Source organism: Amborella trichopoda, chromosome 9, assembly GCF_054954075.1.
Source record: "Amborella trichopoda isolate Santa Cruz 75 chromosome 9, AtrichopodaSantaCruz75HAP2 v2.0, whole genome shotgun sequence".
In the NCBI taxonomy this organism is placed as follows: domain Eukaryota; kingdom Viridiplantae; phylum Streptophyta; class Magnoliopsida; order Amborellales; family Amborellaceae; genus Amborella; species Amborella trichopoda.
Window position 1 is genome coordinate 52,865,338 of NC_142344.1, and position 14,419 is coordinate 52,879,756.

At 34.7% G+C, this 14,419-nt stretch overlaps 1 protein-coding gene across 3 annotated transcripts in view; it reads right to left on the minus strand.

Moving 5' to 3' along the window:
• The window catches only part of GSH1 (glutamate-cysteine ligase), a 56,453-nt gene extending 50,201 nt beyond the window's left edge, over positions 1–6,252 (minus strand). For 2 of the 3 annotated variants that reach the window (XM_088846158.1, XM_011627757.3), the window contains exon 1: positions 6,104–6,252. The gene's annotated coding sequence lies outside the window, so the exon portion shown is untranslated. Of the gene's footprint in view, positions 1–5,602 lie in introns of all 3 variants that reach the window. The other variant, XM_006851793.4, reaches the window with a different exon arrangement.
• Positions 6,253–14,419: the final 8,167 nt, after the last annotated feature.

Consider the following 14,419-nt stretch of genomic DNA (forward strand, 5'->3'; position numbering starts at 1 on the left):
TCAGCCCAGCCTTTGCCGACCTCACCTCCCTCTCCCCAGCCCCCTATGGAGTCCCTACTCCTTCTACTCCCCCTCGAAGCCCCGGAACCTGCCCCCTGACCCCTCGGAGGCCCCCCTTCTTCTCCCCAGCCCCCCATGGACTGGTTAGCTCCCCTTGCCTGTGAAACCGACGACCCTACACCGTTGGACCTTTCTTCTTTAGCAACCCTTCTCTCTCCTCTGCTCCCCCACCGACTGACCCTTATCCCTCTCTTTCAAGCTGCCTCTTTCTACCCACCTATTCCTTTCCATGTCCCCCCGTTGACCCCATTGCCACTCCCTTTGTAACCTGGTGAGGCTAGTAAGATGGGTTAGGGGATGAGCCGAAAGGGCACTTGGAGAAGTCACAGATCCAAAGTTAATGTGATTTTCTGTAGCAGTCGGAAATATATCAAGGGATTGAAGGTGTGTTAGTTTTTTAAGGGAGGCCCATAACACGTTTCCATCATGGCTACAAGCTAATTGGATCTTGAGTTTCTTGAGTTGGACCAACTCCCCTGTCTACAAAAATTTCCCTTTACTCTCATATGTTTCAGTGTTTCAAGTTTTTTTAAGCCCTTTATGCTCCCCCCCACACATCCATTATAGAAAGAATTTGTTTCACCACATCTAAGCAATTTAAGCAAAATTCGTTCATGAGAAACTTGATTTTGCTTTAAGAATAGATGGGTCATATGTTTCACGCTTGAGATATCAGGCAATGCTTTCAAATTGCTCCCCCTAGCGTCCAACACTTCCAGCTTACAAAGATTTTGCACTGACTTTGGAAGATCTTTGATCGAGGTATTTCTCAATCCAAAGTACCTAAGAAGCTTTAAATTTCCTATTTCACTAGGTAACTCTTCAATTTTAACACCTCCCAAGTCTAATATCCTCAAATATTTCGACTTTGAAAGAATAGAAGAAATGGATAAATGCAAATGATTAACAGTGCCGCTAAAAGTAAGAATCGAGTAGAGATGAGACTTACATGTGAGCTTTTATAGTGTTCCATCATTATGAGTACAATGAGAATGATGGAACACTACAAAAGCTCACAAGTAAGCCTCATTTCTACTTTATTCTTACTTTTGGCGGCACTGTTAATAATTTGCATTTATCCATTTCTTCTATTCTATCAAAGTTGAAATATTTGAGGATATTAGACTTGGGAGGTGTTAAAATTGAAGAGTTACCTAGTTAAATAGGAAATTTAAAGCTTCTTAGGTACCTTGGATTGAGAAATACCTCGATCAAAGCGCTTCCAAAGTCAATGCAAAATCTTTGTAAGCTAAAAGTGATGGACGCTAGGGGAGCAATTTGAAAGCATTGCCTGATATCTCAAGCTTGAAACCAATGGTTTAAAAAACGGATCGGTGCCCCGGATCGGGCACCCCAAAAACCATCCGGATCGGTGAATCGACGATCCGAATCGGGAATCGGCCGAATCGGTCTGATTAAGCCTTAAAAAAATCCAAAAAAATTTATTAAAATTCATTATAAATGTTGTTTTTTAAGAATCCAATAAAAAATACGGGTATTACATTAATTTGCGAATATTGAGATGTTCTTTCCCTGTATGAACTTATGTTAACCATTAAATTTGCATCACATAAAACAAAAAACATAGATTTATCATGGATAAAGTATAAAATCATACATAGACTACAATAAATAATGGATTAAATCGATGAAAAAATGGCCACTAAAATCTCGAATTGGCGAAAAACCCTAATCCGCTAAAAAAAAACCAAATTATTACAACCTAACTAACTATAATCCAAAATTATTACAACCTAACTAACTACAATATTATATATTGAAATGAAAATTGTTGATTTACATTTTATTATATAAATAACAACAAATTTAAACTATCTTATAATATCATTTAATTTAAAATGTATCATTCACAACTGTAATAAAAATAGTACATTACAAGATTCATAATGCAAATAAATAAATAAATAATAAAATATTTGGTTATCAATATAGAAATTATTAGAATGCGCATCAATTTTTGAAATAACACTTCAATTTTTCAAAAATATAATTTTTTAGATTTCTAGAATAAATTTAGTGGAAGAGATTGCTAGAGACGGAGAGATATTTCAACCTTGTATGAATCCTATCTTAAAATTAATATTCCTAAATTTATGTTAAAGATTGCCATAATATAAAAATAAAAATTATAATTAGATCAGTTATTCCTAGTTTGTATTAAAAAATATTTGTTGCATTAAGAAATACGTTTTATTGACAATAACTACTTGTTGTATTACCTTTTTTTTTGACGAGAAAATATGATACTTGTTATATTACCTTTTATTTATTTTTGACAAGAAAAAAAATATGTTATATTACCTTTTTTTCTAGTTGTTATATTACTTTTTATTTTTTTACAAGAAAATAAGAAAATAATGCTGCCAGTACCTTTTATTTTTTATACCTTTTATTTTGGTTTTTTGACAAGAAATACTTGTTTTATTACCTTTTTTTTTACAAGAACAAAAGAAGATGTATTGTCTTTTTGTTTTTTAGCAAGAAATGCTTGTTGTATTACTTCTTCTTCTTTTTTTATGATATTATTTTCTTCTTTTTATTTTTATTTTTGAAGACAAAAGTAAAAACCTATCTTCTTTTTATTTGTCTTTTTTTTTATGATAGTATTTTCTTTTTGTTTCTTTTTTTTTTTTAAGACAAAAGTAAAAACCTATCTTCTTTTTATTTGTCTTTTTTTTAATGATATTATTTTCTTTTTTTTCTTTTTTTTAAAGACAAAAATAAAATTGCACAATGGCGTCCCCAAAGCTCCGATTCAAGCTTGGGACGTCCCAAGAAGAAACATAGTTGATAACCACCGCAGCCCATCACGCGTTGTTGAACAATTTTCTACAATAATTGTTTATATTGAATAACTTTTCAACATTATATCACTCGGCGCAAATCCCACATCAAAGAATCAAATAAAGTTTCAACGCTATAAATACTGGTACAATAGCATTAATGTTAGTGCGATCGAAAGAATGGGTACACCTGCGGTCCTACCTTTTAAACGAAATTACCAAAATATCCTTGGTTAGTGACTCGTCGACCTGTGAAGTCACTAGCCATTTGGAATTGTGATTTATGATGTCATATAAACGATTCACTGTTCAAAATCGCCCGATTCTCCTCTAGGATTGGGCGATTCCCGGCTTAAAACCCTACTTGAAACAACTAACCCATCTATTCTTAAAGCAAAATCAAGTTTCTCATGAACAAATTTTGCTTAAATTGCTCAAATGTTGTGAAACAAATTCTTTCTATAATGGATGTGTGGGGGGGAGTATAAGGGATTAAAAAAACTTGAAACACTGAAACATATCAGAGTAAAGGGAAAATTTTGTAGACAGTTAAAGGAGTTGCTCCAACTCAAGATCCAATTAGCTGGTAGCCATGATAGAAACGTGTTATGGGCCTCCCTTCAAAAACTAACACACCTTCAATCCCTTGATATATTTCCGACTGATACAAAAAATCCCATTCACTTCGGATCTGTGACTTCTCCAAGTGCCTCTCCGGCTCAGCCCCTACCCATCTTACTACCCTCCTGCCCCCTGGCCCGTTCCGCATCTTCACCCCTCCTCTTTTTTGACCCCCCGCTCTAACCCCTTCACTCCCTCTCGTCTACCATTTTCCCCCTTCCCCCTCCACCCTCTCCTCCCTCTTGGACTTTTCCCCATCCAGGCTAAGCACCCTTCACTCCTCACCTACTCTGTCACCCTCACTAGACCCCCTACTCCCTCTCTCTTACCCCCGCCGATCCTGCCAGCATCATACCCCAACCCTTCTCCTCCTTCAACCTCGGCGTCTGCCGCCACCTCCCATAGGCCTCTTCCCCCTACCCCCCTCCCCCTACCCTCATGAGGTAGGGAGCTCTTTTCATATGAAAAGTGTCATTTTGTGGTAAATATTTTCCTCATGAAAAAATTTTCACATATATTTTCACATGTTTAAGGTAGTCCCTAATAACTTTCTCTGCAATTTCCCGGGGAAAATCCCAGCTGTTGAGTTTCCTAGAATCTGGGAGCAAAGTGAAAATCAGTAGCCTTAAAGCCGGAATGATAATTTGTGGCGATGGTATTTTCATATGTTTGGTATTGGAAAAGATGGAAAGTGTTTGTCTTAACCGTTCATTATGTTTTTCCATTGTTTTGATGGGTGAAATTCATATTTTGAATAAGATTTTCTTGCCACTAACTATCTGACACATTTCCTACCAAATTTGCGGTTAAGGTTGAAAACACATGTAATATATGTGTCTCAACACACAATGGAAAAGGATACCCACTAAAACAAAATATTAGAAAGAAATCAATAACAAACAACAAAAAGAATGTGTATGCTCCATAGAAAATAAAAGTTTCATTATCAATAAAAAAGGAGAAAATATGCGACCCAAGTGAACAATTTAAAGGTGTAATGCTCATTGAGCATTTAGAGCACAAAAAACGGCAGGGCATATCCACAATTAGAAGCACAATTCTTACATTCAATTCCACTAAGTGTTGTTCTCGTTGTCTTTGAGATGAAATGAGAGTCAATGAAGTCAATAGATAGCAAACATGTTGATCAAAGAGAGGCAGAGATCGGGCTAATAATATCGAGAAGCTCAATGGAGAATTACATGAAAGCTACATGCCAAAATTCAAAATTTAACAGAAAAGGAGTGGAAACTCATGTATTCAATAGAAATAAAAGTTAACTTTGAAATTAGCTAGAAATTACAAGCAAATTACCTCAATGAATTACTCAGGAAATTTCCATAATTCAATACAAGTCATTGAAAATAAACTTGACTCGACCAAGAAACAAACTCTAATCCAAAGAGTGAAATTAACAGAATAATTTCTCCTGAAAACCAAACGAAAGGAGAAAAAATCCCACTCCAACCACTCATTTTAACCACATAGTCTACCCAAAGAAATTGTAAATCAGAAAAAGCAAATTATTACCATAATAGCAATAACAATAATTAGCAACAATGTGGAACAAAACAATTGACTAATCGATTTATCCATGCCAGAAATTTAAAAGTAAGTGCATAAGAAAAAATAAGCAATAATGATGAATAAATCATGGATAAACTAAATAAAATCCTCATGGAGGAATCCTAAGATGTGAAAAATTACAGAAATGGCAAAGCAATAGCTACAATAAACAGATAAATAGCATATGAATAAAACCCTAGAAATAACAGAGAAATAAGTGGATAAAAAACAAGGACGTCTGTAGCATACAAAATATTAATTCAATTACCAGAATCATGAAATAAAACACAAATAAACATCACAGTTCAGATCAACAAGGTGGCCAACTACTAACAGATCATTAAAAACCAGAATCTGATCAAACCAGAACACGATCAAATTCCTCCTCAAAAATTCATTAAGAAAAAGAAACCCACCTCAAAAGAGGCAAATAATCCACAAAGTAACCACAACAAAGTTTTAAAAAAAATACCTGTATGAACACGCCATTCATGGAAAAAGACCACAAAATGCAGAATTTGGAGAAACAAATAAGAAACTAGACAACAAACCTGTGAATGATTCTTCGAGCATAATCAACCAACTTGACCCTGTTAAGAAACTTAGACAACAAAACCTATGAATGCTAAACTTGACCCTGTTAAAGTTGGATACCTATGAATGTTAAACTTGACCCTGTTAAAGTTGGATACCTATGAATGTTAAACTTGACCCTGTTAAAGTTGGGTATCCCTATAATCCCTTTAACAACAAAACCCTATTAAATTTTCTTCTTCTTTTTTTTTAGGTACTATTAAATTTGGTTACTCTCTGCATCAAAACCGACTCTAACAACAAAACCCTGCTAAATTTCTAGAAAGAGGCCAACCAGAGCTCACACCACAATGTCGAGAGATCCGAAATCATCTCAAAGTTATAGGGAGAGACTAAAAACCGACTGAAGTTCGATAATAACGAGAGACACCACAAAAATGGGCCGAGCAAAACCAGTCCCAGAAATTCGAGAGAGACAAACAAAAACACAAAGACCAGAGAGAGATGGATGAACGTACTGCGTGTCCTTCTGTCCAGAACGACAAAGTAGGGTTCCTTGATGGCGAAAGCGAGCGGACAGCAGGGTTTCTATCAGACAGGGAGATGGGAGAGAGGTGACATACATACCCGGTAGGGCTTAGAGGGGTAATAAACCTATCTGTGCGCTGGACTTTCCTTAAACTACAGTTAACCTTTACCTCAAAAAATCCTATCCTTAAGCTACAGTGAATCGGCAAAACATCGGATTTTGAGTTTTGAGTTTCCCCGCCAGAGCGTCAGTCAAACGGAGGAATACCCCGTACGGGCTGGACCGCATTTCTACAGCGATCCAGAAAGTGTAAATCATCCCTCTTAAAAGATGGATGCTAAGTATGTATTTTTCATATTCGTGATCTCCATGTTAGGGATTACATATCTTTAAAAATTAAGCCTTAAAATCTATCTAAAAAAAAAATTTATTAAGAGACCCGCATTTTTACATATGCGGGCTTGGCTGCATAGAAGACGGGGTCCAACTCTGGGAAAGCAACAAACTTTCTCCTAATTTATGTAGTCATCAAACATTGTTCGGAACAGCGGACCATAATTTATGCACTGCACTCCACTTTAAATAGTTAGAAAAAATTTATGATGATGATGATTATGCATTGTCTAAAAGTGTAAATTATGAACCCAATATATAATATATATATTATAATATTTTCAAGAAAGAAAAAGCTAAGGTCAGCCCACCAACTGATAGAATAGTATAAGCTCAACGGTCTAGATTGAATCGGGACTGATCTGACAGTCACAACTGTATTTTGTAATATAATTTTGATGTTTTTTATACAAATCTAAATAACATGAAATTTGAAGTATTCACTTTTCTGATCAAAGCACACCTAATAAAAGTATTACAAAAATAAATTGTAAAAAAAAAATTTATCAAAATGCCCTTGAAATATTTGAGAGGTATTTTGATCAATTTATTTTTTACGAAATTTTTTTTTTATATTTTTATTATATTCTACTATTTTTAAATAATATATGCTCCAAATTTCAAGTGAATTGCATTTATAAAAATATAAATTCAAATATAAAATACAATCATGATCATTGGAGCTGCCCATATTTAATATTGGTCATTGGGCTTACACTATTCTATCAATCTATGGGCTGACAATAGTGTTTTTTTTAAAAAAAATATTTTATAAAAATATGATCATAATGAAAGAATGACGAACCATAATTCATACAGCCAACCCCAACTAGTTGAAAAAAGATTGTGATGATGATAATTTTTATATAAACCCCACTTCCCTATTAAATCATTATAGAGTCGCATGGTTCTCATGGTGGAGTATGATAAATAATATTATTATTGTATATTTTAAAGGACAACAATTGATGGGTCCAACCTATATTCCCCAATCAAATCATTATTTTGTTTTTTAACATTATAGAGCTGATCTAACTTTGAATGTATGATCTACAAATACTATGCAAAAAGGTCCCCCCCACAAATGAGTACCATAGATAATCCACCATGTAACTTGAATCTAGACCGCCCGTTTAATTTCACCAAACATATATATAGGACAAAATCAATGGTCAAAGCACATTACACTTTTTGGCATTTGATAAATTAATGGAAGGATGCATTGGTGGTCCATTCAAACTTTGTTTCCTTTACTTAAATTTCACATCACAATTAAAAGTATTATGAAGTTTTAGACTAAGGTAAGGGCTCAAATCCCTATTGATTCACCCAAGAAAGGATGATGGCCCATATCCCCATAGGTTCACCCACTAAAAACAAAAGTCGTAGTCACATGGTGGGGGAGAAAGAGCTTTTATTTTTTGTACATTCCGCAGCCGAGAGAATCTATCACAACGGGTCCCATTACCTTTGTAAGGCTCAAAAAAGATAAGTGATACGTCCAAAAAAACATAGTTAAAAGCAGCGATTAAAAAAACGTCGAGTCCGGTTCGATTTGTGAATCGATACTGGACGTGTCGAATCGGTCAAAAAATACGGAATCATCCGGTTCTAGAGAGAATCGGGCGATTCTGTACAGTGACTCGCCGATTCACTGTATGGAATCGGTAAGTCCCGTGAAGAACACGGGCTGCACAGTGTTCTTCACGGGATTCTTCAAAATTTGTCATTTTTTTATCATTTTTTTTGTTTTTTTTGCCCTGTGATCGAATATGTAGGCTTTATACAGATTTTTTCAGCCTTTTAACGGATTAAATGGTGGAGAAATTTCGTTTTTTTTTATCATGAAAGTTGGGTTTTTAGGGTTTCCGCCATTCCTTGTGTTTCATGCCAAATAGGGCATGAATCTGTGAATATTTGTAGTCATTTTGATCGTAAAGTTGTTCATCAAAACATTTTGTTACAAATTTGTGATAATCGTTGAGAAAAACAGAGTAATTTGGAGATTGAATGCTCGGGTCACGAAACCAGGTAAGAACTTTGGGTTTTTTTTTTTTTCCGCCATATGATTAATTTTACAGCATATTTTGAAAATAATGAGTTACATTTGTAGGGTTTTTAATCGTTATTGTGTTTTTTATCATTTAACGTAGTCAATTTTGTTTAATTTGCTCAATTACAGCCTCATTTTTTAGACAAACACAGTGATATCTGTGAAAAAAAAAATTTGCTGTTTTTTTTTTTTTTTCCGCCTTTCGATTTTTTGTTCATGATATATTACAATTAATGTGTTAGATTTCTAGGGTTTTTAATCGTTATAGTCTTGTTTATAATCAGATGTACTCAATTTGATCTGATTTATTCAATTTGAGCTTCATTTTTTAGATTAAATGACTGTTGTCTGTGAAAAACTGTGTTTTTTGTTTTTTTGCTCATTTTAATCGATTTGATTTGATTTATAAATGATAATGTGTTTAAAATTTAGGGTTTTGATTCATTTGATTGTTGTTTATCAGAAAATGTACTCAATTGGATGTAATTTATTTGCTTGGAGGTGGATTTTTTAGTTAAATTGGCTGATGTAAGATGGCTCTGTGAAGAACAATTTTTTTTTTTTTTTTTATTAAGCCATTATAGATTTTTTTTTTTTTTGTAATCCATTATCAAATTTTTTGTTTTGTTTTTTTTTTTTTTTGTAATCCATGATCGAATTTTTTGTAATCCATGATCGAATTTTTTGTAATTCATGATCGAATTTTTGTAATCCATAATCGAATTTTTTGTAATCCATAATCCATGATCGAATTTTTTGAAAATTTGTGATTTTTTTTTGTAATCCATGATCGAATTTTTTTTTGTAATCCATGATCGAATTTTATGAAAATTTGCTGTACTTTTTTGTTTTTTTTTATCCATGATTGAATTTTTTGAAAAATGATGATTTTCCGAAAAGATGTGAAAATCGTGACAAGGTTTAGATTATCATGAGGTATTAAACCATATTTTAAATTTTTATTGTTAAAGTTTTTGTTGAAAAATTTGTATGTTGATAGATTATTTATGCAAAAAAATGCATGTTACTATATTTTTAATGCAAAACTGTATTTTTTTAATCTGTTGTTAATGCATTTTTGAGTTGGAATAACTTATGTTAGGTGGCTCTGTGAAGAAATGTTTTTTTTTGTTTTTTTTTTTTGTACATGATGGATTTTATTTTAAAAATCGTGATTTTTCGAAAAGATGTGAAAATAGTGACCAGGTTTTGATTATCATGAGGTATTAAACCATATTTTTAATTTTTATTGTTAAAGTTTTTGTTGAAAAAATTGCATGTTGATAGAATATTTATACAAAAAACATACATGCTATTATATTTCTAATGCAAAACTGTATTATATTTTTTATGTAGTTTTGCATTAAACATGTATTTTCAATTTTTAAAATTTTGAACGCAAAAAATACATGTTGTTAAATTGTATTATCGTGTGGAATTAAAGTGAATACCATTGTTAAAAAATCGTGGCATATATGACAATTATAATATCCTGCATTTTTTCAATTTTATTATTAATTTTTTAATGCAAAAAATGTATGTTCTTGATAATTGAGTTGTAGCCATGTTTGGAGCTTGCATTTTGTATTATATTATCTTGTATGTTTGTAATTGATATGTACGAAAATATTATTGTTAATAGAGGTATTTTACAATAACAAATAACAACAAATATGACTACATGAACTACCCCAACATATTATCACTACACATGGTGATTATTTTTCTTGTTGAACAGTCAGGTTAATTTATAACTTTTTACATATTAAAACAGTTTAATCATATCAAGATCTGCAGAAGACTCTGCATGGCAACATGGGGTCAGAGTTGATCCCAACAAAAAAGACAAAATTATTTGTAATTACTTCCAAAGAGTGATAAGTAGTGGGGTACATAGGTTCAAGCAACACTTGGCAGGGGTTAATGGAGATGTTTCTGCATGCAGTAGTGTCCCTAGTAATGTAAAAAAACAGATGACGGCAATTCTTAATGCTAACAAAGGTAAAAAAATTACAAAACATAGGATGAATGATGAGATAGCTAGTTTATATACGCTATCGAGCAGGAATGATACAGAAGAGCAATATAATTATGACCTAGAAGAGCAATATAATAGTGACCTGGACATGGCCACAAGATTGAGTTTACATGAACAATATCAGAGAGAACGTGGGTTTAGAATCCCTGGTGGGTCTAGCTAAGACATGCATGGTGGGGTCTAGCTCAGACATGTATGACGGGCCCAGCTTAGACATGTATGGCGGGCCCAGCTTAGACATGCACGGCGGGCCCAAGTCGAGCATGTATGGCGGGCCCAGTTCAAATATGTATGGAGGGGTTGGTGGCAGTATGTGTCAACAATAATTAAACGTTGAAGAAATAGTTCCTAACTTATCTAGGAATGCCAGTATTGCAGGTCATGGTCATATAAACCCATTTATCTCAAAGCCTAAGTCACAACAAATGACCTTAAAAGGCATGGTTAAAGGTACAAAAAAGATGTTGGGGAGATATGTTGGTAAATGGTTCTACGATAAAGGGATTCCCTTTGATGCAGCCAATAGCCCATATTTTCCACCTATGGTCAGTGCAATCCAGAGAGCAGGGCCCAGGGTAAAACCCCCGACGACATATGTGCTCAGTGGGCCAATATTAGATGAAGAGGGGGAGGAAGTTACTAAGTGCATTGAAGAATATAAACAGAGTTGGTCAAGGACAGGCATTACTCTTATGAGTGATGGTTGGTTGAATAAAATTAGCAAAAAGGAGTTTTTAAACTTCTTGGCCTATTCCCTAAAAGGTACAGCATGTAGTCCAGTTTATTACGGACAATACGCGTGCATGTGTTTCTGTGGACAGCAAGTTGATGGATAAGAGGAAGCATCTAGTATGGATCCCGTGTGTTGCACACAGCATCGATCTTATGTTAAAGGATATCAGTGAGATCAAAATTGTGAAGGAGACTCTAGAGGAAGCAAGGTTGGTGTCGAGATTTATATACAACCACTCTAAAATTTTATTTCTGTTTAGAGAACACTCTAAGAAAAAAAAGATAATCAGGCTTGCCATAACCCGCTTTGCGACCGATTACTTAGTTGTGGACTCCATTCGAGAATCTGAAGATGCATTAAAGATATTGTTTACCTGTGAAGAGTGGTTAAATGACCATCTCTCGAAGTCCAGTACTGGTATAAAAGTGAACAACATAGTCTCAAATAGGCGGTTCTAGTCTCGATGTTCCAATGTTGTAGAGGCCACTGTCCCTTTGGTCACGGTGTTAAGAATGGTGGATGTTGACAAGAAAGCTACCATGGGCATCCTTTATGAAGGTATCGAAAGAGTGAAATCAGCTATTGGGGAGAAGTGTAGTTTTGCTAGCAAAGTGATCGAGATTATAGAACGGAGGTGGAACACCAAATTTGGACGTCCAATTCATTATGCAGGTAAATATATTTTTATATCATTATATTGTTTCATTGTAAATTTATTTTTTATGAAATTTTAAATGACATTTCTCTATCGATATATTTTCCAGGTTACTTCTTCAACCCAAAATTTTTCTATTTGACACCTGAACATTCCCAAGAGATTATGGAAGGGGTCAGATACATTATTGCCAGGTTAGGGAGAAGCCATCGAAACCAGGTAACAGCAGTACAAGAGGTATTATTTAATATTTGGGTAAGAACTTTATTAAGTTGTTATATTTGTGAGGAATAATGCATTAAAACGAAATATATTTGTTTTAGCTTGCTATGTATAGGGATGCTATAGGATCCTTAGGAACTAGACTTGCCAGGAATTCTCGAACTAAGATGAATCCAGGTTATCCCCTAGCTAATATTTTGTTCATTCATATATTTAATCTTATGAATTGTTCTTGCCCTTACGATGCTTTTTGCATTTTAATACAGCTGAATGGTGGGAGATATATGGTACTGATGCACCTCACCTAAAGAGGATATCAATCAAGGTGCTCTCCTAGACATGTTCTGCTACTGGCTGTGAGCGCAACTGGAGTACATTCCAATGGTTGCACACTACTAGGAGAAATTGACTCGCTTCGGAGAAGCTTCATAAACTATTATACGTTTATTACAACTTAAACCTCCGAGAGTGACAACTAAGAAGGAAGCTTGAAGACTGTGGGCCGACAGACACAGACACAATATTTGTCACAAACACAGCAAACCAATGGATTGTAGAAAAGGAGGACAATATTGCACAAGAGAGCGTTCCTTGAGGCTATCGGTGAGGAAGATCTTGAAGAAGGTGATGAGCAATATGAAAGAGGAAGCAGTCAGCCAACGTATCCACAAATTCGTCGGAGATGTCGGTGATATTGCACTTAATGAGGGAGAGTGGGAAGAAGTTCCAAGGGAAAATGAGAGAGATGATGATTCCGAGGCCACCCTATCCCAGCTATATTATTCACGTATCGAGTCCCAACAGCAACAGGGTTGGGATGAACACGACATTGTAGGTGAGCATGAAGGATGGACAAGCTTCGGGGATTTTGGATTGGAAACACAACAGAACACTCAGGGATTTGGATATAGTCAGACGCCTGCTAATTTCGATGATTCGTTTTTAGATCGAATCAATGAATTGTTAAACGAATTCAATCAATGGCACCAGCGTGACCAAGAAGAAGAACGACGTCGTCTGTCATTTTATTTTTAGATCGTATGTTACTAATTGTATGCTTTATTGTAGTCCATGTATGTTGATATACTTATTCCATGATAATTCTATGTTTATCCTTTTGTGTGACGTAAATTAAATAGTAAATATTAGTTCCTGCAGGGATAAAACATATCAATATTCGCATATTCATGTAAAGAAATGAAAATTCTTAATGGAGTACCCTCATTTTATATTGAATTCCTAAAAAACAATATTTGTAATGAATTTTAATAATTTTTTCGGATTTTTTTTAAGCTTTAATATTACCGATTCACCTGATTCCCGATCCGGATCGCTGATTTGCCGATCCGCATTAGTTTTTGAGGTGTCCAATCTGGGTTACCGATCTGCTTTTTAAACCATTGGTTAAAAGTAATGAAAAAGAAATAAGGAGATTTATTACATCTACAAATCCGGCTGAACACACACACACAGTACAAGAGGTAGCAACAGTACAAGAGGTAGCAGCAATACAAGAGGTATTATTTAACGTTTGGGTAAGAACTTCATTGAGTTGTTATATTTGTGAGGAATAATGCACTAAAACGAAATATATTTGTTTTAGCTTGCTATGTATAGGAATGCTATAGGTTCCTTCAAAACTAGACTTGCCAGGAATTCTCTAACTTAGATGGATCCAGGTTATCCCCTAGCTAATATTTTGTTCATTCATATATTTAATCTTATGAATTGTTCTTGCCCTTACAATGTTTTTTTTATTTTAATCCAACTGAATGGTGGGAGATATATGGTACTGATGCACCTCCACCTCTTCATCTAATATTGGCCCACTGAGCTCATATGCCGTCGGGGGTTTTACCCCGGGCCCGGCTCTCTGGATTGCACTAACCATAGGTGGAAAATATAGGCTATTGGCTGCATCAAAGGGAATCCCTTTATCATACCAATATATCTTCTCAACATGTTTCTTGTACCTTTAACCATGCCTTTTAGAGTCATCTGTTGTGACTTAGGTTTTGAGAGAAATGGTCTATACGACCATGATCTGCAATACTGGCACTCTTAGATAAGCTAGGAACTATTTCTTCAACGTTTGATTCTTGTTGGCACATACTGCCACCAACCCCTACGTACATATTTGAGCTGGGCCTGCCATACATGCTCGACCTAGGCCCGTCATGCATGTCTAAGCTGGGCCCGCCATACATGTCT